The following is a 22,471-nucleotide window of genomic DNA, read 5'->3' on the forward strand; positions in this document are numbered from 1 at the left end:
TGCTGCACTCCCTCTCTTCTCCCAATTACTCACTTCTCAACCACGACTGATCTGTCAGTTTCTTGACAATTAGCCTGGGAAAGATGAGTCAAACTTAAAATCTTACCAAAAAAGCAAAAAGGAAAAGAAGCTGGATTTCTTATATTTTTATTTCCTTCCACAGAGCTGGTTCTTGAAAATCAAATATTCGGTATAACAAAACAGACTGATCAAATTCGATGAGCCTACCTCTCCCTCTCTCTCCCACGCTTTCCTCCTAAGAAGTTGGACTTGTGATTATTGCCAATCAGTCTCTAAGTGAAGGTACCCGGCGGAAATGTGAGCACCGCAGCACAGTGCTAAAGAGGAAATTGAACAGATTCTCTAGTGAAAAGACAAGTGTAGATTTCTGGATGTGGGGAAAGGAAATTTGGATGAATAAAACATGAGAGCCGATTCTCAGCCCCCAGCTGAAGTTGTTGCACTGTGTAAAGGCACTTGAATGTTGCCTGGATTCACCACCAAGCGTTCCCCTGCTGAGTGGTCCAAGACTGACTGCATGAGTGCTACACCTTGTCCGTCCTCCCTCCCTCCTGCTCCACAGCTGCACGTGCAAAGGTGAAAGCATGTGATGCAAAGCACTTCTCTGTGCCGGGGCTCCAGCTGTTCTTCCTAAGCTCTGGCTGCAGCCAGAACAAAAAGAGCATCCCAGAGGCTTCTGATACCAGGAGTACGTACATGCTGCTGCACTGCCAAGCCCTACCTGCTGTAGAGCTCCACGCTGGCAAGATAAAGCTGATGTACGGGTTTTGTCCCATGTCATGTTCTTTCACCTTCTTTCTCTGGTACAGAGATTCCTCTGAAATATTTGAGTACCTTTTGGCAAAAGAGGTACATGTGTAGAGCTGGATTTCACCAAAGGAAAGATATGAAATCAGTACTTACCAAAATGTGCTATTCCTCTTTAGACCCCCATGTATTTAATAGCCAAAAATAAGTAGAAAGGAGAGAGGGAGCTATAGGTGTCATTATTCACTGTGTGGTACGTAAATCATGCCATATTCCTGACCAAAGGGTGCATAAGGGAGCATATAGAGACAACACTACTGACAAATGGCACTGGCTTAAACCATTACACACCTCTCTCTAGAAACATACAAAGCAGGGAGGAATCAGGCCAGTTGCCACCAAAGCAGAGCCCTTAAAGGAAAGAGAAAATAAGTCTACTGAGAGTGCACCTTCCAGGAGGATGAAGGCTGAGAGGCAGAGAAAACTATTAGACACAGGAAAAAAGTTGTAGTTCTGGCACTTGGAGTGAAAGTTGATCACCCTCTCCCCAAGTCCCTCAGTCCAATTTGTGAGTGTTCCAGGTGAAAACCGGTAGCTTCATCTCTTGGTCAATTCAGTTTTGTCTTTGCGGAAACTGGCAACAGGGTAACCCTGTAGTGCTATTTGTGATGGGAATTTTACTTTTAGCATGGTGCGTTTGGCCAGATTTACCGGTGGACGTCTTCACTAGGCTCTCCTTCCAAATATCCACTATCACCCACAGCTGTCTACTAGACTGTAAAGACCAGACTACTGCTCGAGTGGAGTATCTGCCTGTGTTTCCAAGTAACGGGCTTGTGGGCACTTCTCGCCAGCAAACATTGTACCAACAAAGAAAACAATATTAAAATAGTATCAGGTGGCTGGTTTTTTTTTGTTTATAGTTACATACCCCTTGTTTGCTTTCAGTACAACCTTGGACATTCAGTGAGCAGCTAACACAGTAAAAAGCCTCCTTGCGTTCTGCTTATCAAAATGCCATCTAAGGTCTACAACCACCAGCTCATCAAGCTGGAAGCACAATCTGGTCCACACTCTGAAAGTATTCCCAGTACAAATGGGATACTGGTAGTTTGCATTTTGACTAAAATTATTTCAAAGTACTTTTTAGAATTCAAGTATTAAGCCTCCCACTGCTCCAGGGAGTGATTATACTATAGCAAACGAGTAACAGTGGAGGAAGCCAAACCAACAGATTTGTGCTTGTACTTAAGCAGGGAGAAAAATGGAACCTCTGCCTGAGTTTTAATTTCAAAACCCTCTTTCTCTCCATCCGCAGCAATGCCACAGGGAGTGATGCAGAGATCACGCTGTATCTTGGGCGACTTGAATCTGTCTTTCAGAGCGATCATTATGAGATTGAAACACCACTACCCAGACATCTAGACCAGGAGAAAGAAGAATACTGCATCCTCTTGTGAAAGCAAGAAATGTTGGAGAAAGGGAGAAGAGAATGTAATTATAAAAGATGGAATTTAGCCAAGATACAGCATGTAATATGTTCAGTCTTACAAAAAGCATTGCAATACCTTTAAATAACCAGCGACAGTCCCGACCTGATTTTACATCTCTGCTGGCAATATGATTCCTTCTCACTTTTTATAGGAATGTGATATAAAAAGAAAAGGCCCATGGAATCAGTAGCACCATTTCCTGAAATTCACAGATGCTCCTAGAAATTCCTGCCATTTAATAACCATTTACTGACTCGGTCCAATGTAACTGTAGCAGGAATGCTCGATGGGTTGCTGCAATGGTGATTTAGCCACGTACTAAATCCTTTCAGGGTATCCATGCTCCAAATATTTAAGGAGATTAAAAAGTTATGATAATTAACATAATCTCCTCCACTCTTTCTGGACTCTGCTTAAACTCACTTCTGTTTCCTTGAATAGCCATTAAGACCTTTCCTGATGGCTCTCAGTACCTCTCAGAAGGGTCTGGCGCAATCACAGGCTCTCGGTCAGCTCTATCTGCCTCTTTTCCTCAGCTTTTTCCAGGGTGGGGTGGGAAGAATCTCCCACAGGATCCCCACGCTGGATCTTGGCCTTTTTTTTTTTTTTTTTTTTCCTGAAAGGCTTTTGATAGGAGGGAGCTTTCGATCACATCTTTCTTCCCTAGACCTTCCCTGACCTGAATTACCCCTTAAATTCACTTGGTTGTTAGCCTTTCCAGGCATGAGCTGGGTATTACAGCTCACAGGGCTTTACTGGATTTTCCTCAGGTTCCTGTTTTCTCCATTCACTTTGGTATTGAGCTATTTTTTTAGCTAATGTCAGTGAACGTGCAATGAGAGCCACATTTTGCTTAGACTCTAAATAGAATCCAAAATAAGATCTGGCAAACATTGCCAGCATAGTTGGTGGTGAACACAAGGATATGTATATGCATTTTTTTTCATACAGATATCTTATGGCTATGCACCAATTTTTAAAAGGCTGTGCATGCACAGTATTTCCTGTCTTAGGTAGTTACAGTGTGCCTGTCACTGTAATATTTAGGCACAAACATGCATGCTGAATGCAAAATGAAACTCACTGTCAACTGCAAACCTGCAACAGTTGTGCTATCATATTTTGCTTTGGAAGAAAAAAGGATTTCTCAGTGTGCCAAAGGCCTTTGTCAGGAAAGCAGGGCTCTTCTACAGGTTGTGGTAGAACTCAGTTACACACAGCAAATCTTTTAAATGCCTTCAGATCCTATAGGATGAAAAGCTTTGTAGAAATATCAGAAATTATCATTATCAAGATTAACATTCCACTCTATCAGATTAGTGCATGTGTCAACTGGAATAGAAGTGTGTATGATGACGGTTGCCAAAAATTATGTAACTTATTATAATGATCTATTACAGCTCTCAAACAAGAATAAAGAAAAATAAATGTTCACCCCGTTATAAATCTGATGGGAAAGTGAATATCCTACAGTCCAAATGCACTGGTTTTGTTCCTCAACTCTTGATAAGGCGGCAAAATTTGAAAGATATTGATGGTAGCTGGATTGTTATCTCCCTACATAGTTATCAGTTCAAACTATAAATGGGAAGTAATTTTTGAAGTGAGCGAAAAATAAAGGTAAACCTTAAATACACTGCAGGAGATTATCTATAATGATTTGTATTATTTCATTTAAAGTAACAAAAAGGTCTTAGAGTCCAGTGCAAAACAGTAACAGAAAGATGAGTTTGCCTTCTTGGTAAAGACAAGACTATCATTAATCTATGAGCCTGTCAAATATAATCATTACCTTTTTAAAAGGATTCAGGTCAATTTACATAGAAAAAAAATCAGATCTTGCTATTAAGTCTACAAGCAGTGATAAAACCACTAAGCATTGCATGTGAGAACCTTTCCAACCTGATTTCTTCATAGAAATAGCATCTATCTTTTGAAGTGTTCCAGTGCATACAACTCCTATATTTTGTTGTTTAAAGCAATAGGAAAGAATATGATCACTTCCATTTGCAATCTCAACACAGACCATTCTGGAGTCACTGCTTCTTTTCATAAGTACACATCACTGCCTCTTATTATTCGAAGTGGTCAAGCTCATCTGCAAGAACAAATGATTTCACTAGAAAAATAGCCAAGATTTTTAGAAGTACAAATGTTAGAAAAGAAGAGAAATTAAAAAATACTGTCTAAAGTATGAGTGCCTTTACCTTCCGTATTCATAACTATTCCTATTTTTCACTGGATTTAATTGAAACAAACAATGCTTAAACTTTCTGTATGTTTGTTAGTCATGCCACCTGCAGTAATACCACTCTGTAATTGTCGTTCTGATGCCTCAGAGTCTCTGAAGTGTTCAGGCAGGAAAGGATCGCACACTGGACTCAGTAAGAGCTGGACCTCTCCTGCTGTTTCCATGGAATGGGTTATCTCAAACTCAAATGCCTAATATAATAACTGAGCTCTATGGTTTCAAACTTTGAGTAAGCAGGGTACTGAAGTATGTAGTGGATTTATCCGTGTAATTGGTCAAATTGATTTTGATAAGATAGCTGAGACACTTAAAGTTACATGAATGATGATTTAGCTAATATATTGCTGTATGATTTTGAAATACTATTTTCATTTTATAGTCCATAATACTTCTGTGTCTTTTTTACTGGGCCGTGAGGAAAGAAAAGACTGCTGAGCAATGAGCATCAGGATGGCTGAAATCTGGAGGAAAAGCAAGTCACTATCAATTCCTAGGGAGGGCTAATATTTGGATCACTTCAATTTAGCCAAAAGCAGAGCTAACAGAACTGGACACAGGTGATTGGACATATGTAAATCCAGGGGACGAACAATAAAAGAAATCAGCAGTTTACAGCAGAAGTGACAGCCACCATCTCATAATGTCAGGGATTGCTTCATAGAATCATAGATCTGTCTGATCTTAGGCATTACAGTAAAACAAACAAATAATCATTTTAAAAAGTGGATATGTGTCTACTCAGCCCCAGTGGCACTGTAAATCTAACTTGTGCAATATTTGGCTATGTTCAAAGATTTTGTCACCAAAATGTTCCATTTGCTTTCCCCTCTGCTCCCCTCCCCCTGTCATTCTATTATGATTAACAAAGTTCTGTTTTTCTGCACTGATTATTAAAAACCGGAGAAAGAAGTCTAAAAACATTTTTTAAAAATTAAAAAAAAAAAGCCTGCAATAGTATTTGCAAGACTGAAAGCTTAAACAAAGGCATTGAAATAAAAAAGTAGAGGCTAAACAGTAGTTAAATATATATGTTCACATGCTGCATGCTTAACAAAATAATGGCTTCATATATTGTAGCCATGTTGAATGACAGACAATAATATGCAGCAATACTCAGGAAAGGTAGGGCAGATCACTGCAGTGAGGACTCTATACATCAAAAGAAGTAGCGTAGAGAATAGTCTGATTTACAAAAAAATGTCTGCTGTGTATTTGTGTGACTTCCTAACGAGAGCTTTGTGGAGGAAATCTATTTTTATCTTCAACAGAGAAAAGAAAAGAATGTGCAGAGCTGTGAATGATATGCTTTAACTGTAGATAGTTGTTAGAGGTTATGACTTCTTTAGGATATTTTTTTTAATCCCATTGCAGCCAGTGGAGTTATAAGGGTACTTGCAATATATCTTAAAAGACATTTTGCTATGAGGTGACATACTCTGTACTCACATCATCATTAGATTTTTCAGTAATGTTTATTGGACTTTTCTGTTCTTTCACAGATGTAAAAGCTACCTTCCTTTGACCTGGACCATAATCGAGCACGTAGCTGAAAATCCTAAAAATTCTTTGGTCCAAAATAGTTTGGATCTGTTTTCCTTGTTATTATTATTTTTTATTATTATTAGGCACCTAAAAATTACTCCTGGACCCCAGGCTCAGAAACAAAAATAAAAGCAACCTGCGGCTTGCTTCACACACCTCATGTCCATATTTTTACTCCTTAAAAAGTCATAACTGAAAGCTTTATTCTAGTGAACCAAAATTTTATCTGATCTAAACGCAAAAAGTTGCAAGCCGCATAAAATACATGATAACAAGCTGCTGCAACCAATTTTTTCAAGTCCTTTATTGTTAGGTGTTTGCTTAGCAGCTGAAAAATAGGCTATTAAAAAAGCGTAGGTGACAATATTCCAAAAAGACATAAGTGATACCAGAGTCCTGAAGTCTGGTTAACAAAAGACAGATAAAGCTAATTTTTAGTTTAAAGAGAACATATCTCTCTCCCACCCAGAGAGGCACAATTTGAAAATCACAGTAAAACCTTCTGTGCCAATTCTAAAAAACACCTTCCCTGAGCAATACAGCTTTGCACATAAAGTTTCAGTCCTATTATTCTGTTGACAAGGGGGAGTTATTCACATTCAACTATCAAAAGAATAAATATTTTGAAAGAGGATTATCTTAAAGGGAAATCTTGAGGATGAATGCAAAATCCCAGGACCACTGGAGTCAGTAAAAGGTCACAGGATTTCATATCTGCAAACAAATCCAGGTGGTTCCAGTTGGGCATGTCTGCTGCTATTTGAGGGAATAAAATGATTCAAAAAACAGGCCATAACACTTATCTCGCAAACAGATCAGACAGTGCTATTATAGTCAGCATGCAACCATTTTCCCTGTTAATTATATGCATCTAATGTCAGAGATCTAATTATCCAACAAAAAAATTAAACTCCTAAAAGAGCACAGAACTGAGAAAATGGAATACAGCCAAGCTTCCCTGAAGTTTTCACTCATGACAATGTTAACCTGAGAGTTCAGCATCAATTTTTACTATGTTTTAACTTTTTTTTCCCCAAGTCACATGAAAAACAGAAAAAATAGCCCTGCGGTATATTATTTTCAAATGCTTACCTCTTTCCAGTGCTTCTTGTACCATCTGACTGTATCAAATTACCCAGGCTTGTTGTTTTGTTTTGGTTTGGGTTTTTTTTCCTTCCAATCACTGTGAGAGAAGCATCCCTGGAAACAGAGAAAATTACTTTGTGAAATACAGTTTTACACCTATATTCATTTAACCTCTGAGAAGATTACTGACAGATTCTCGGAGCCATGAAGAATATCAATAACTGCTCTGTTAACTACTTAATCTCATCAATTGTGATTGATACATAAAACAGAAATTAGAGTTCAGGTGAAATTTCTTCCTAAAAACATAAGCTTTCTCCTCATACGTGTTCAGCTTGTTTCACTTAATTCAAGAAATGAAATGGTGGTTAGGAGATCTTCTGATGACCAGTATTACTAGGCTCCTTTCCGTCTTCTGCCTAGGTTTTCCCTGGACTGAGGACCAGCAATTTCACCAAGCCTCTTGGGAATCACTACTCAGGTTTGCACAGCTCTTCTCATTTTTTTCCTTTAAAAATTGAGCACAAGAAAAAACAAAACAAAACAAAACAAAAACAAAACCAACAAAAAAACAGAGACAAAGGTGAGTGGAAGAAGAGTGAAAATTACGTGAAACATCCAGGTGCTGGTTTGGCCTGATATTGGTTGGTATTTAGGTGGGTTAAACAGCCATAGCTCAGCTGAATTTAGGGAGATGTGTTAATTTATACAAATGGGTTTAGAAGCATGAAGTAACATTAGAAAGCAGGTAATCCACAAGCTAAATTTCATCTGAAGATACATGTGGAAGTTGCATTTTGATAGCTCTTATAATTTTTTTTAGATCAAGCCAAAAGTCTCTGTTCTCAACTTTTAACTTCTCTACTACCAGAGGGCATAATGTGAGCTGAGGGCAAATTTATAGAAGAATGCACCAAAAGGAGGAATAAGTATTAACTTGACATTAAAGAAACTATATTAACTACATCACCTGGGACCACAGAAGAGACACAAATTAATAGAATCATTGCTCTCATTTTGTAAGAGTCTACCCATAAGGGACCAACTTGACAAAATGTCAGTTACTATTTTAAATGACAAAGCCAAACCAATTTGTCTTAGCTGTCAGACATTCCTACTCAGAAAGGACAATTCCTGTTTTTAGCACACATATTCCTATTTTCTGTATAGTCTGTCTCACAAAGAAGTGTAAGTATTCCAACACATTTCAGCACAGTTTAAAAGCCATGTCCCTATTTCAGCCTCAGGGGTTCCTATCAATTCCCTTCAAATGTTACATGTTGGCTCAGGAAACAAGGATTTTCTGCTTTAATTAGTCACCTCAGTTATCAACTCATATTCCACTACCAGTCCTGGACATGTAAAAGACTTACATATTTCCCATAAGGCAAGCTTTGACATTGGGGCCCGTATCTAACGAACAGTTTGTCAGGGCTCTCCAACAAATTTAACCTACTATTTTTTTTACTCAGAGAATAGCACTGCACTATAATCTCTATTGGGATTTATTGGCAGATGTAGCGAAGCACGGTTGTCAGCTTAGTCTGCAACCAGCTGGATAGGTTTTCCCAGAATTGCTGCCCAGTGAGAGCAGTGCTGGTGCCTTGGCCTTTATTAAAGACTCATCTCAGACCTGCTAGAGCGCCATCAACAGTAACGCTTCATGAGAGACAGGTTCTGAATGTATGTGAGCATGACCCTCTGAGCTGTGTCCAGAGGATCCTCCCTTCTTCCCCAGCTGGGGAAGGAAAGAGCATAGAGTTACAGGGTGATTTGTCTACGCAAAAGCTGTGTGCCTCTCTGTTCAAAAACATGGACTCAGGAGTGGTCTGCTTTTTGTTTGTCAAAAATGAACGCCTATCCACCATAGACTCGTTGGCCATTTTGCCTTGATGCTAGCATGAAGGTCTGTCAGTCAAACTGAAGAGGAATAAATGCTTTTTTACTCCTCGAAGTTCTAAATCAACTCTGTAAAGTATCCTATTAATGACTGTTGAGCTTTTCCTAAGCCAAACTTTCCAGTTGCAATGCCTTAGTCATGCTGGCATGAAGACATTAGGTAATATACTCTGAAGACTAATACCTGTCTGCTTATTGAACCACAAAACACATCTCCTAATTCCCTCACTCTGAGACCAGTGCAAACTACCTCTCTTCCACCCGCTCTCTACCTTGGCCTTTGATTGGCATAGCTGTGCATAATTTCTATCATCTCTTGAGACAAACCACTCCAGTGTTTATCAGTTATGACATGGACAAAGCCTTTCAAACCGGTGAGTCATTACAGCTAGATCAAGCCACATGAGCTCCTGAAAGGAGGAAGGAGTGTGCTTTCTTATCTATTGTGTGTCTGAAGTACGCCTCTTTCTAGGCAACTGCTCATGAGCAATGGTCTTTTTGTTATATAAAAGGATGGAATGCACTGGGTATACTGTGTTCAAATGAGCTTTTAATTCTGAATGTAAAATCTTCTTGGATGTCAGCTGTACATGCAAATACACATTTGAAATGGAAAAAGGACCAAATTTTGCACAGTGCTGCAGCTGTATCAGCTTCCTTGTCTTCCAAAAATGGAAGAATTTTATATATTTTTTTTAATTCCTTAAGAATAAATAAAGGTAAAAGAGCAGAATATTAAAACCCCAGATCTTGACAAGGAACATAGGGTTTAGGTTTAGTTTTGCTGGGTCAGTTACATGGATGGTGGAATTCACTGCAGTGCTTTCAAAGCTAATGGCGGCACTCTAAATTTGCACAGCAGAATATTGGATTATGAAACACTCTCACATGCAATCAAATGAAACTGCAAAATGTGTGTATAATTCTGATGTAAACGTGTCAGGTGGCTCATGTATTTCAGAGGAATGCGATTTTTGCAAATTTTGACTCACTTGTCATTAACTGCAACTTAACTGTTACAGAACTTGAACCCAGTAGGGCATCTGATACTTTTAGGTTTCAAGATGCTTAGAGCCATTTTCCTTATGACGGTCAACAAAAAAAAAGAACATATGCCCATATTAAATTCAATGTTATCACAACATTCCTGTGACTGCTTGTCCAAGTCAATGGATACGTTAAAGACTATAATGTAAGATCTACAGTTTCTTTGTGAGTAGGGCAATCCCACATTTAGGAGAGAGTTCAAAATCCAACTTTATACATATATATATATATATATGAATGCTGCAAATGGTATGATGTACTAATTGTTTTGATTACAAGAATTACTGCCAACAGAGAATTAGTTCCTGGACTACCACTATGGAGCAAATAAATCTCACAAATCTAAACATCTCAAAATTTAGGATTTAAAAGTCAAAACAATATCTGAATTCTGCTTCACACCGTGCAGCCTCCTCCTTCCCCTTGGTTCCCTCTTGATTTTGTGACCCAGCAGTCAGACAGCTGGTTCCAGTCACAACCCCATCCCATCCTTCTTGCTGCTCCGGTGTAGCATACCAAGCATACCCTCCTCATATGTTTTCATGCTGCCACTACTACAAAATCTATTTCTCATGCAACACTGGAAGCTGCATTTCTGAGGCCAGTGGTCCTAAGCAGATATCAGTCCCTGGAGGAGAATTGAATGGGATCACTGAATTATGAAAGGGCTACAAGAACTGTGGCCCAAAATTACATCTGCTGTAGCCTCACAGCCTCTGAAACAAGCACAGTCCTCTCAGGCCTTTTTTTTTTACATTCAACAATGCAGATTTAAAGCAATTCAGGATAGCCAAACTACCTTTAAATGGCAAACCAGATGAATCAGCCTGTAGTAATCTCCATGTGCAGACCACAGTTACATCAAGGTCTTTCCAAGTCCTTAATCTGTGAACATTCCAGCCATTTTTTCTCTCAACAGAGCCCAACTTAAAACTAGGACCTCGGTGTATTTGTGGCATAGCTCTCCTCCAGCACATCAGCAGGACAGGCTTTACTTCTTCAGCATTACATTGGTCATGCATCTTTGCTTCTATCTGGAAAAGTGGCTCATGAAGGTCCTCAGCAAAGGTTCATTTAACACAAGGCGAATGCAGTTAGAAATAAGGACACTGAGCCAAGCACACCTCTCAATCAGGTTGGCTCAGTGCTGTGAACCCATCAGCCTAATTAGAGAGACATGATGAGGAGCTACTGTCCTTTCTAGAAACACCCAACTGTGCACAGAGCTGGCAACAGTAATCAGCCTTTTATCAGAGACAAGAAGCAAAACAGTAGCACTGCAATTAGCACCGAATGGCACTCAGGTGCAGAGCCTTGTGTATCTGTGTGTGTAGCACTGGGGAGTTTTGGGGTTGTAGTGAAACTGTGCTCCGGTAGCTTGGCTTACCAAACAAAGAGAAAAAGAATGAAGAATGGAAGTAAATTCTAACAGAATTAATTGAAAACTGTCAAAACTGTGAGAAGCTGGGGGGAAAAAATGCTCTACAAACGACAATTATATTCCTGCAGTTTTATGAAGCTATTTCTGCTTTAATACAAAAAGAATTGAACAAAACTTCTTATTTTAAAATGTTGAAATAAGAGAAATAATATTTTTTCATGCTGTCGTATCTGCATACTTTTTTGAATAATTGTAGTTTCTAGTCCTTATGATTATGACTATAATTTAGAAAACATTAATTGGAATACTATAGAGAGTTGAAGTGTCTGCAGTCACTGAAACAATAGCTTGGATGGATATGAATTACTTCATCCACCTTAGGATATATTAACTCTGAAGACTGATAATAAGAATACTGTTACCATTTCACTACTGTTCATTTCATTTGAAATATCTAGCTAAAGCACTTATCTCAAAACCTTATATTCTCTCTAATCATAATAAAACCCCTGACTGTATTTTTTGTAATCAAGTATGAACAGATATTTTCCTTCCAGCCTGTTGTTTTGCTGGAGTTTCTTTGAGAAAAATGTTTTCTTCTGGCAAATGGTTTCTTTCCACTCCTCAAAAAGGGTCAATTTCTGGTGAAATATGAATGTTCAATAAAAATAAAATATTTTTCTAATGCTAAAGTCAACTAAATCTGAACTGGGAGAAGGAGTTCCTTTGTAACATTGTGTATTGCATTTCCCTTGTGCCATGATGTTAACTGTCCACACACTTTATCTGAGACTTCAAGGACCCAGAAAATTGAGGGATATTTCTGCAAAATAGGTGTAAACTAAAATTTAAGCTTATCCTCAAATGGTCTTAGGCTCCTTCAGGATCTGGTTAACCTAGTTACAAGCTGAACCACATTAGACAAAAGCCAGAAAACAGAAATGCTGGAGAGCTTTTCCACCATCCCACCCCCTCTCCCCCCACCTCCTAATTTAAAAAGAAACCAAAGTAAAAGACTTTGTTTTCTCCTAGTCTAATTCCTCTTACATCTTGGCCATGTTGGTGGTGATGTTGTTGTTTGTTCCACCCCGCCCCCACCCAATTCTTTCAGATGCAAATCTGGAAAGTAGTTCCCTCTTTCTAAATTTGTGTCACAGGCACAATGAGCTGGTGGGAGATGAAGGCAGTGGAATTCCACAGCCCCCCCCAGACTCTAATTAAAATGAGGGCCAGAAAGCAATTACTCTGTGAAAGTATATATATATATATCTGCAACCTCTTGGGAAGGGTGGCATTAATGAAGAGTTTTAATGCTGCTGCCTAATTAGGAGGGGAACAGGTAAGATTAGCAGTTTTGCTCTTCACGCTGATTCAAAGCATGACAAAGAGGAGTGAGAAATAGTACTTCTAAGGAAAAGGAAGCCTCACTTTCAAGTTCGTGGCAACTATGCTTTTTTCTGATGACTGCATGACAGATGGAAGGAAAAAGAAACAGCCCCAAGAAGACACAACCTTAGAGAGTCTCACATATTTTGGAAAGCTGTGTCTTCAAGAAAAATGAAACTCATCCCCATTGGTCCTATTAGGAAAGGATCCATCTTAATTTACGTATTTCTTTTGAACCTCACTGCCATCCCATTACACCCTCCCCCTCTCCTCGTGTCTCACATTTGGGCAAATGCCAACTCAAAATGTGTGTCTCTTTGGGCTCTGGATGCTCTCCAAATTTGCTGGCACTTTTGTTCCTTTCGTCATTGAGTGGCAAGAATTTCAGGGGCTGAAACGTCTCTGTCAATATTGTCTGGATCACTGTGAATTGATTTAAAATGGCTTTTCACCCTACTCTTGATAATCAGGTCTCCATCCTGGCACTCACCAAGTGAAGTTGCGTGGTGGCCTGCAAGGCAGGTGGGCTACAGCCTCCAGCTCCTCTTCTCGGACAATGACACCTGTGTGAAAAGCCAGATCCTCACCTCTTCTCAAGGAGGTTGGAGGAAGTTTAGAGAGCAACTGTTCAGCCAAATTCACCTGTACTACAGGGTTTGCTAGGAAACTACATCTTCTGCTGAATTAAACCGCTCTTTCCTGCATGATATGACTAGGTCTACTCCAATTTACACAGCAGTTGTACTGCCTCGTGTTCAGTTTGACTGGAAGAAGAACTTGAGACGGACCTTAATACAATTATCCTCACTAGGATGGACAGGAAACTCCAGTCGCATGGCATATGAGATTATGTTATGCCTGCTGTTCATCAGGGCCTTTGTTTCAAATGTTATTAATCTGGCAGCATGTCCAGAGGCAGAGTATCCCCTACAGCTACTTTGGATCATTGGTGAATTTGAGGAAGAAGCATAACTATTGAATAATCTCTTCCTGCATCATTCTAGGTTTCCAGACACTTAGCAATCGCCCTTACACTGGCCAGATTATTAGAATTTATGGGGCCATAGCCCTATGGTGTATGTGTGCTGTCTAGACAGACAGATGCAATAGGTTTATATTGGACGAAGAGGTACTTTATGCTGTTTATTAACAAAATAACCTCTTTGCATGTGCTAATTATTTCCTTTGCTACTGGAAAATATGCCACAGTAATATCAACATAGAGCAGCTAGCACATAACAGTTACACTGAACTTTGGGTCATTTCAAGTACTGTTGTAACATTTAAGAATGAGAATCTTAGGAATGACTACTACTGTCATCTATTTGGACTATGACCAGAACAAGCTCAATTGCTCTCAGGTGCTAGTATCTCCTTATATACGATCAGGAGGTGTAAAGGTGGTAAAACTAAATATTTATACATACTTCTTTCTCTTTTGCTACAAAATTAAAACAAACAACTGTTTTCATCTATCAGGCAGAATGTACGTATACATTACAGTAAAATGGTACAAGCCTCTCTCCAGGGCTAACTGGTGATGTTTTTAAAGATCCTTCAGAAAAATATATGCTCAAGTGCTATTATGTCTCTATACTGTCAACTAAAAAGGGAAAAACAACCTCAGCTACCCTTCTGACATCTCACAGTTGCAGACTTTTCCTCCTTACAAGCAGCCAGTTGAGAGGGTCAGGCAACAAGAGTAATCCCTTTATTTTGGGTCATTCAGAAACTGTTCCTTCACCCTTAATCTCATGAGGGAAAGCAGGGTGCTTAAGGAAGTCTGGAGAAGCTTTGGCTTTCTTCCCTTTCCACCGCCCACACGTCAGGTCCACACACACAGGACAAGGAGAGCACTTCTGATGGAGAGAATAAGATTGCACTCCCACTGCCTGTGAGTTGCTAGACACCAGCATCCAGCTCACGGCCTCCTAAGAGGAGCTGCGCAAGCATGCCAGGATCCCTGCTGCTATTGAAAGCCCTCTTATTAATTTTAGCCAAAGCTCAGCATGTTTCACACCCACACTGCCCTGTTGGGCACCCTGGCCAAAATTCCTATAGTGATAGTTTTGGTTAAAAACAAATAGTGGAGAGAAAGAAGACAACAGAATTAAAAAAAAAAAAAAATTCTCGAATCAGAAAGATAATGAATATACAGAATGTGCGTACATAAAATGATGAACCTGTTTCTCCCAGGATAAAGTTACCGTCAGTCTGATCTTCCTGGCATAACCTCTTGTCCTTCATACATTTTGTTCAGGAAGAGTTAAGATGTTTAGCTACTCCCCTGGGATTTCAACATACGCAGACTTCCCCTTGGAGCACTAAGTATGAATGGACCACCCAAAATCCAGAGATCTGGGCAGCCCTTCTACAGACATCAGCCACGTGTACGTCACACATGTACAGAGCCTGAATGCTCTGGGTGGGACAGACTTGCCGCGGGACAACTGCATAAATCTCGATGCAATAGATTAAATTACAGTCCCAGATAGAAACACAAATGCATTCACTGTAGAATCAACTTCCATATGAACAGTATGTCTAATATATCCAGCATGCATTGGGTTCACTCTGAGTAACTCCATATGTGTGTGTATCTGGGTGATACCTGGGCAGCCCGGGGCCAGTACCTGGTGCTAATCTGCCATGAGAGTAGAGAATGAGAATGATAGTGCTCAGTACCTGGTGCCTTTTTTAGGATACACAATGTGGAAGATTTTATGATAAAATAGCAATGCTACATCCACTCAGCATGTGTCTGCACCACACGGTTGCTTTAGTTCTAGTCTACCTGGCTTATTTTAGCTTGAGGCAAATGTTCCACTACAGGTTTGACTCCATTTTGAAATGCTTGCCTGCTGTGTTGTTCTTGCTACTTGATAATTCTCTCCTGAGTAGTAGACTTCTTAGAGCGTTTCTGTCAGGTTGTCTCTACAGAAAATTTCCTGAAAAATGGCTGTTAATACCAGCTGTAAGAACTGAAGGTAAGGATCCTGAATGTGCCAGAGACTACAAAGAAACAGAACAAAGTCTCTAACAGGGCATGTGAGAACTTATTTTTTAGGGGGAAAGGGGGAATGGAGTGAGGGAATTTCAAAATTCTCTCTTTACATTATCAAGAAGGGACTAAAATAATATTCAGTTCTGGTCTTGTAGTCTTCTGATTCAGTTTTCTGTACTTCCTCCCTATTTCCTCTTTCTCCAATCCTCATTCCTTCCCAGCTGCATGTAGGATATTTTAGTGGAATGATGGACACTTTTTCTTAATGCTGCCACTTCGTGGAAACAATACATTGCCTCATTACAAAACCAAAACCACCTTCTTCTGTAAAAGGAATTGAAGAACCACTCTGTTAATTTTTATTTTAAGGTTAGCATCATATCCATGTAATGATGCATGAGCAATAGATGAGTTGAGTCTATAAAGGAAATCTGAGATCAAGGGGACTCTCAGGAAATCCTTCGCAACACTAGACTGTGGTGTATCATGCTTGGAGGGAAGTGAGCCACCATTTCCAGCCAGCATCAACACTTGCACAGCTTTTCCTTCACCTTGTAGCCCATTGCCAGTATCCTTCTGGCCTGTGATCCCAAGTGCAAATCTAATCCTGTACCTTGGGAATGGCTTATACTAATGCTTTGCCCTTCCAGTGACAAATTAGAGATTCATCCTACCTTGTAGGCCAACACCACCAACTGTTCATCTCAAGCAGAATATTTCGGGAGAGAAGGGGAGTTTGAAAACAAAATAAAAAGACAGGAAGCAGGTGACTTTGATACACAACAGTATAGATTGTTGCTCATTATCAATAGACACAAAGTCCTTTTTGAACATGGTAGCTTTATATTAGAATAACAAGGCCTGAAAAAAGCTTGTATGCTGACTGTGCGTCTAAGTTCTTACAAGTAAAAGACATCACACACCACTATAACCTCAAGGAACTGAAAACACCATCAAATAAAGCCAGCCAGATACATTGCCTTCCAATTAAACTAGAAGTGAAGGTTCACTGACCTGAACATTTTTTTGGATTGCAAAACAAGTTTGATTTATATTCAGAAAAATATAATATAGAAAACTTGGCAACAAATGCATATAAACTTTGTCTGCTACCAGAATACACAGGATTCTTGCAATTCTCTATTTGTGATAGGAAGAACTGGGTTTTCACCAAGTACCTTGGACAATCAGTAAAAGAGTATCTGCAGTACAATTTCCAGGAATTAGAGTCTGTAGATATAGGGGAATTTCTCAAATTATATCATCCCTTACCAAGACAGAGAACGTTTTGTGTGTGTGTTTTGAATACTAGAGAACTATCAACATCTTCTTGCTGTAGCATTTGTGGTGGAATTTTAAGCATCTACACAGTCCAGCTTCTTGAGCTCTTTTGAAAATCCAGTCTCTTAGACTAGTGCCTGAATTCTCACTGTGAGTTAAATAGCTTTTGACGATCTGGCCCAGAACGTGAGGACCACCTAACTTTTGTTCAGATTAGATTCCCAAAGATAAATGGTCTAAGAACCACTGACTTAAACAGGCAAGAGATACAAGCACTTTTAAAACTAATTAATGTTAAACCAAAAAAAGGAAAACCAAAAAATGTTGGGGTAGGAAACTGGCCTTCTAACAAATGTGTGTTTCCCTCCTTCTCGAGGGAAGGACTCAACCCCTCGCTTGACTTCAACCCCAATTACATGGAAGGAGATTTTCCTGAAACTGTTTATGGGGAAGGTGACAGAGTTGTAAGTGTGCCAGCAGAAGACAGTAGCAGCTCAGAGAAGTGGAACAGATGAACATGGCCCAGTTTAGGCAAAGTGGGACTGGTGTGTGTCAGGGAAGACCATAATGGTAAAACTTTTTTATAGCTCCCTGCCAGAAGCAAAACTGGTATATATTTGACACTAGTAAAACTATCTGTATTGGGATCTGCTGACAAGGAGGAGGAGATAAGCAAGGTTGAGATAGCAGCAGTCATGGCTGTGCAGACAAGCTGAATAGGTCCAAGATTGTAAAGTACAGGAGCACATCTGCAAAAAGGCGTAGGGAGATGGCCAATGTCACCCTGGGATCACACACTGAGATTTTGATCCCCAAATTCACCTGGCCTCTGTACAAAGGCAGCTGTGTAGAAAGCAAAGTCTTCCAAGTTGTGCCCGTTGCCTTTGCAAATGGTGAGTTCTTTAGGGTAGTTTGCCACCGAAGGGTGGTAGCTACAAAGCAAGTTAGGTGGCACGTGTGGATGGGATGTGTTTCTCCCATGGTGAGGGCAGTAGGAAAGGTGCTGGCAAAAGGCATGGCTTTAGCAGAAAGCCTGGTGTTGCCACAGCCCTGTGGGTTTCCCAGTAAAGCTAAGGATGGTAAAGACCAAGGTTTCTCAAGGGGCATGGTCAGCACAGTACTCCAGGGGTGCACAGCCCCAAAAGGAAGGAGTAGTTACCTTTCTGAGGAAACATCAGCCATGTTGTTCATACCAGTTCCTATTGTCAGCACAAGAGGGGCAAGGTGCACTTAAGACATATTCTGTGGACTCCCAGCATGTCAGTTGATGTGCTTGCATGGCGGTTCCCACGGTTCCCAGAATTTCGCAGCAGGCAGACAGTTGAGGCATTTGGCCTTGAACTTGCTGCTGGGGATGTTTTTGCAGGACTATGTAGACACAGCCACTACTATGAAATGTCAAAATGCTTTTTACTTCTACAGATTCACAGCCAGAAGCATAAACAGCAAGGTTCTGGATAATCTCTTCTAGTGTTTTTGCATTATTTTGTGCTAGTATGAATGCTAGCATGAATCCTTCTCTTTTTTTTTTTTTTAAGATGACAGCTAATTTCTAGTTAGATTGACAAGGAAATTGTACGATTAATTCCTGTTACTGATTTTTTTTTTCCTCACTCTTGATTAAGGTAGCCAAAAGAGTGTATTTACTAGGACAAAAACACAAGAAGAAGATTAAAAAAACCAGACTTGCTATTATAGCAAATTTTGTATCACTTCAGAACACTTTTCTAAAATGACATTTCTTTTAATGAGGAATGCATTAAAACACATGGAAGAACTAATTTGAACTCCCTGCCAAAAAAATCAATGCTAACAATTTAAATTCTTCCCTATGGTTGATTCCTTTTGGCAGGGGTGAAGGGCAGAAGGTTATTTTTGCTTAAATGAAACAGGTTCATCAAAGGTTGGCAGAATATCAAAAGGTGGGAAGCTCAGGAATCAGTTCATAGAATCACAGAATGGTTTAGGTTGGAAGGGACCTTAAAGATCTTCTAGTTCCAATCCCACTGCCATGGGCAAGGACACTTTCCACTGGACCAGGTTGCTTAAATCCCTGTCCAGCCTGGCCTTGAACACTTCCAGGGATGAGGCATCCACAATGTGTCTGGGCAATCTGTTCCAGTGCCTCACCACCTTCATGGTAAAGAATTTCTTCTGTATATCCAATCTAAATCTACCTTCTTTCAGTTCAAAGCCATTATCCTTTGTTCTATCACTACATGCCCTTGTAAAAAGTCCCTCTCCAGCTTTCTTGTAGGTCCACCTTAGGTCCTGGAAGGCTGTGAGAAGGTGTCCCTGAGCCTTCTTTTCTCCATGCTGAACAACCTCAACTCTCTCAGACTGTCTTCACAGAAGAGGTGCTCTGGCCCTTTGATCATATTTGTGGCCCTCCTCAAACAGGTCCATATCCCTCTTACGTTAAGGGCTCCAGAGCTGAATACAGTACTCCAGGTGGGGTTTCATGAGAGTGGAGTAGAAGGGAAGAATCACCTCTCTTGACCTACTGCTCATGCTTCTTTTGATGTAACCCAAGATATGTTTGGCTTTCTGGGCTGCAAGCTTATATTGTTGGGTCATATTAATTTCTCACAAGCCAAGAGGCCCAAATCCTCCTCCTCACGGCTGCTCTCAACCCCTTTTCCACCCAGCCTGTATTTGTGCTTGGGATTTCCCCGATCTATGTGCAGGACCTTGCACTTGGGCTTGTTGAACTTAGTGAGGTTCACATGAGCCCACTGGATGGCGTCCCTTCCCTCCAGCTTGTTGACTGTACCACACAGCTTGGTGTTGTCGGCAAACTTGCAGAGGATGCACTCAATCTCACTATGTCACCAACAAAGATGTTAAATGCAGGCGTCAGTCTCAATATTGACCCCTGGGGAACGCCACTTGTCACTGGTCTCCACTTTGACATCAAGCCATTGACCACAACTCTTTGATTGCAACCATCCTGCCAATCTGGTTATAGCAGGATGAGGTCATTTGAATACTTTTCTGAAGTTTTTGCTTTTTGGTCAACTTTGACAAATTATCTGTGCCTAATAAAACAGGCCATCTCATGAGTTTCTCAGACTCATCCTTCTAGTCCCAGACACAAAAGCAAGACAGTCAGCTTTCCATCTGCTATTTCGCAAATTCTGTATGAAGGCAAAAGTCCATAGCTATAGGAATGATTAATCAAAGTCTCGAAACTTTTAAGCTATTTCTCAGCATAGCATTTAGAAAGATAGAACTGCAGAAATAATTGATTATTTGAAACTATAAACTAGTCAGCAATAAACAAAACCTAATTTGGATGAGCTGCTCTGAACTGTAATATTTCCTCCTCCAAATTCTCACTAGATTAAAAAAAGCAAAAACATTTTTCAGAATTTAAAATTGCACTTTTCTGTTGGCATTTGTTATCTCTTTCCTAAATTTTAATTTTGTTTATCATAATCTAAAATGTGGATTTGAAAAGAGAAAATGTTTTTACTTTGAAAATGCTGCATGAAATATGAAAAGGAATGTTATGATAAGGGTCTCAATTTTCTCAAAGGAAATTTTCTTCTGAACTTAGTTCTCTACTAGGAGAATGTTTAGGTCACGTAGAAACTGATTTTTCAGATAGTAAGCAACGCAGCTGAAAACTGTTGCCTAAATCTAATATTACATCCAATTTTGTCAAAACCACTTCAGCTATCCTAAACCAATGTCATAGGTTACTTTCCAGATTTCTTAACATTTACTTAAAGGCTACCATCAGATATGTCATTCAATCAAGTAGTAATTGTACATTCAATTAAATCATCTGTATTTCAGTAACCACACATTTATATGAAGTATATTAAAAGCTTTGGCCTTTTCTGATTGCACATTCCCAAGAGTTTACTAGCACCCACTAACAGGCATTAACAGAGTTGTCCCTCAGGTCCTTTAAATGGAATATCATACCATATATGAAAGATGTGTAATAATGGAAGAAAAAACATTCTTCATGTACAGTAATGTATTTACAAAATATGCTCACAGACAAATGCCCACGCTTAACATTCCATGAACTTTAAAAAAACGCAGATGTGCCGTTAGGAGGCACATCTGACATACATTTTAAGAAGGTCTACCAAATACCAGGAGAGAAGAAAATCCACTCCTACAGAATTACAATGCTGGAAAAGACCCCAAAAGAACCTGTATGTAACAATGTACAAAAAAATAGCTGGTTGATAAAAGCATTAGGAACAGGGTAGATAGACCCCGTATGGCTGGGAGGAGATAAAAAAGCATTAGGAAGATAAAAGAAATGGACAATTAATGTGTAAGCTTTTTTTTTTTTTGCGTGATATAAATAAGAGAGGATAAAAAGGATTATAAACCCCTTTATATCGTGGCTCTGTGCTTTGCGGCAAGTACACCATAATGTGTTCCTCCAGAGAAAAGCGCACACACATATAAACTCATAATTAATAAAGGTTTCATTTCCCTGCATTTACCTTCAGTTCACTGATGAAGCTGAAGAACAGTAGTGTGTAGCAGAAATCCAAATGGTCTGCCATGGCCTTGGGGCCTATTGAGCTTCTTTGGCATAAATCATAGCAATTTCTGTATTCGAGAGAGCTATTTTATTGTACTTGTCCATCTGAAGATGTCAACAACCTCATTAAAACTGACACTACAAGGTTGTGGCTCCAACTCATGGAGCTAGTGTAGAAGAATCTTCTTTTGGAGATGCAATTTCTCATTGGCCTTAATTAGGGCAAATTACCTGCTGCAGCTATGCCAGGCAATTCTAGCAGGTGGCACCATATTAGACTACGCCTGAAATACACATCCAAGTCACACCTGTTAGTGTCATTGTATCTGCTGGGAACTAAACAAGATGTGAATGCTTCCCAGGAGATGTGAGTGTCCCATCTTTGCTCTGCTAAACGGCAGGTAGAAGAGGAGGTTTGGAGACTTACATCTTCTAAGAGCAGCCCAGGACAGCTTTGCAGTTCAACACCCCAACAGCTTATACAGCTTGACAAGAAGCCACACGGAGGCAGCTGTTGTCCTTGCTCTCCGTCTTGGGTTTGGAGTATTTCACCAAATTAGAATTCTGTTTCTCCAAGCTTTGCATTTATAGCTTTTTAGTCGTAAATTTAACTATGACTGATTTGGGCTATTGTTTTCCCCTGGTAGCACATCTCAGTGATTCAGAGTCTGAAATGATTCATTTAAAAACTCAGGGACATTCACAAGGGATTATTTCTGGAACTGGCCAAAACATCCAACCATTGCAATAGCATCCTGAGGAGTCATTTATATTAAGGCAGAGGAGATGACTGGCTGAGGGATCATAAGCAGCTGAACCT

This window comes from Caloenas nicobarica, chromosome 2 (genome assembly GCF_036013445.1).
Source record: "Caloenas nicobarica isolate bCalNic1 chromosome 2, bCalNic1.hap1, whole genome shotgun sequence".
Lineage (NCBI taxonomy): Eukaryota > Metazoa > Chordata > Aves > Columbiformes > Columbidae > Caloenas > Caloenas nicobarica.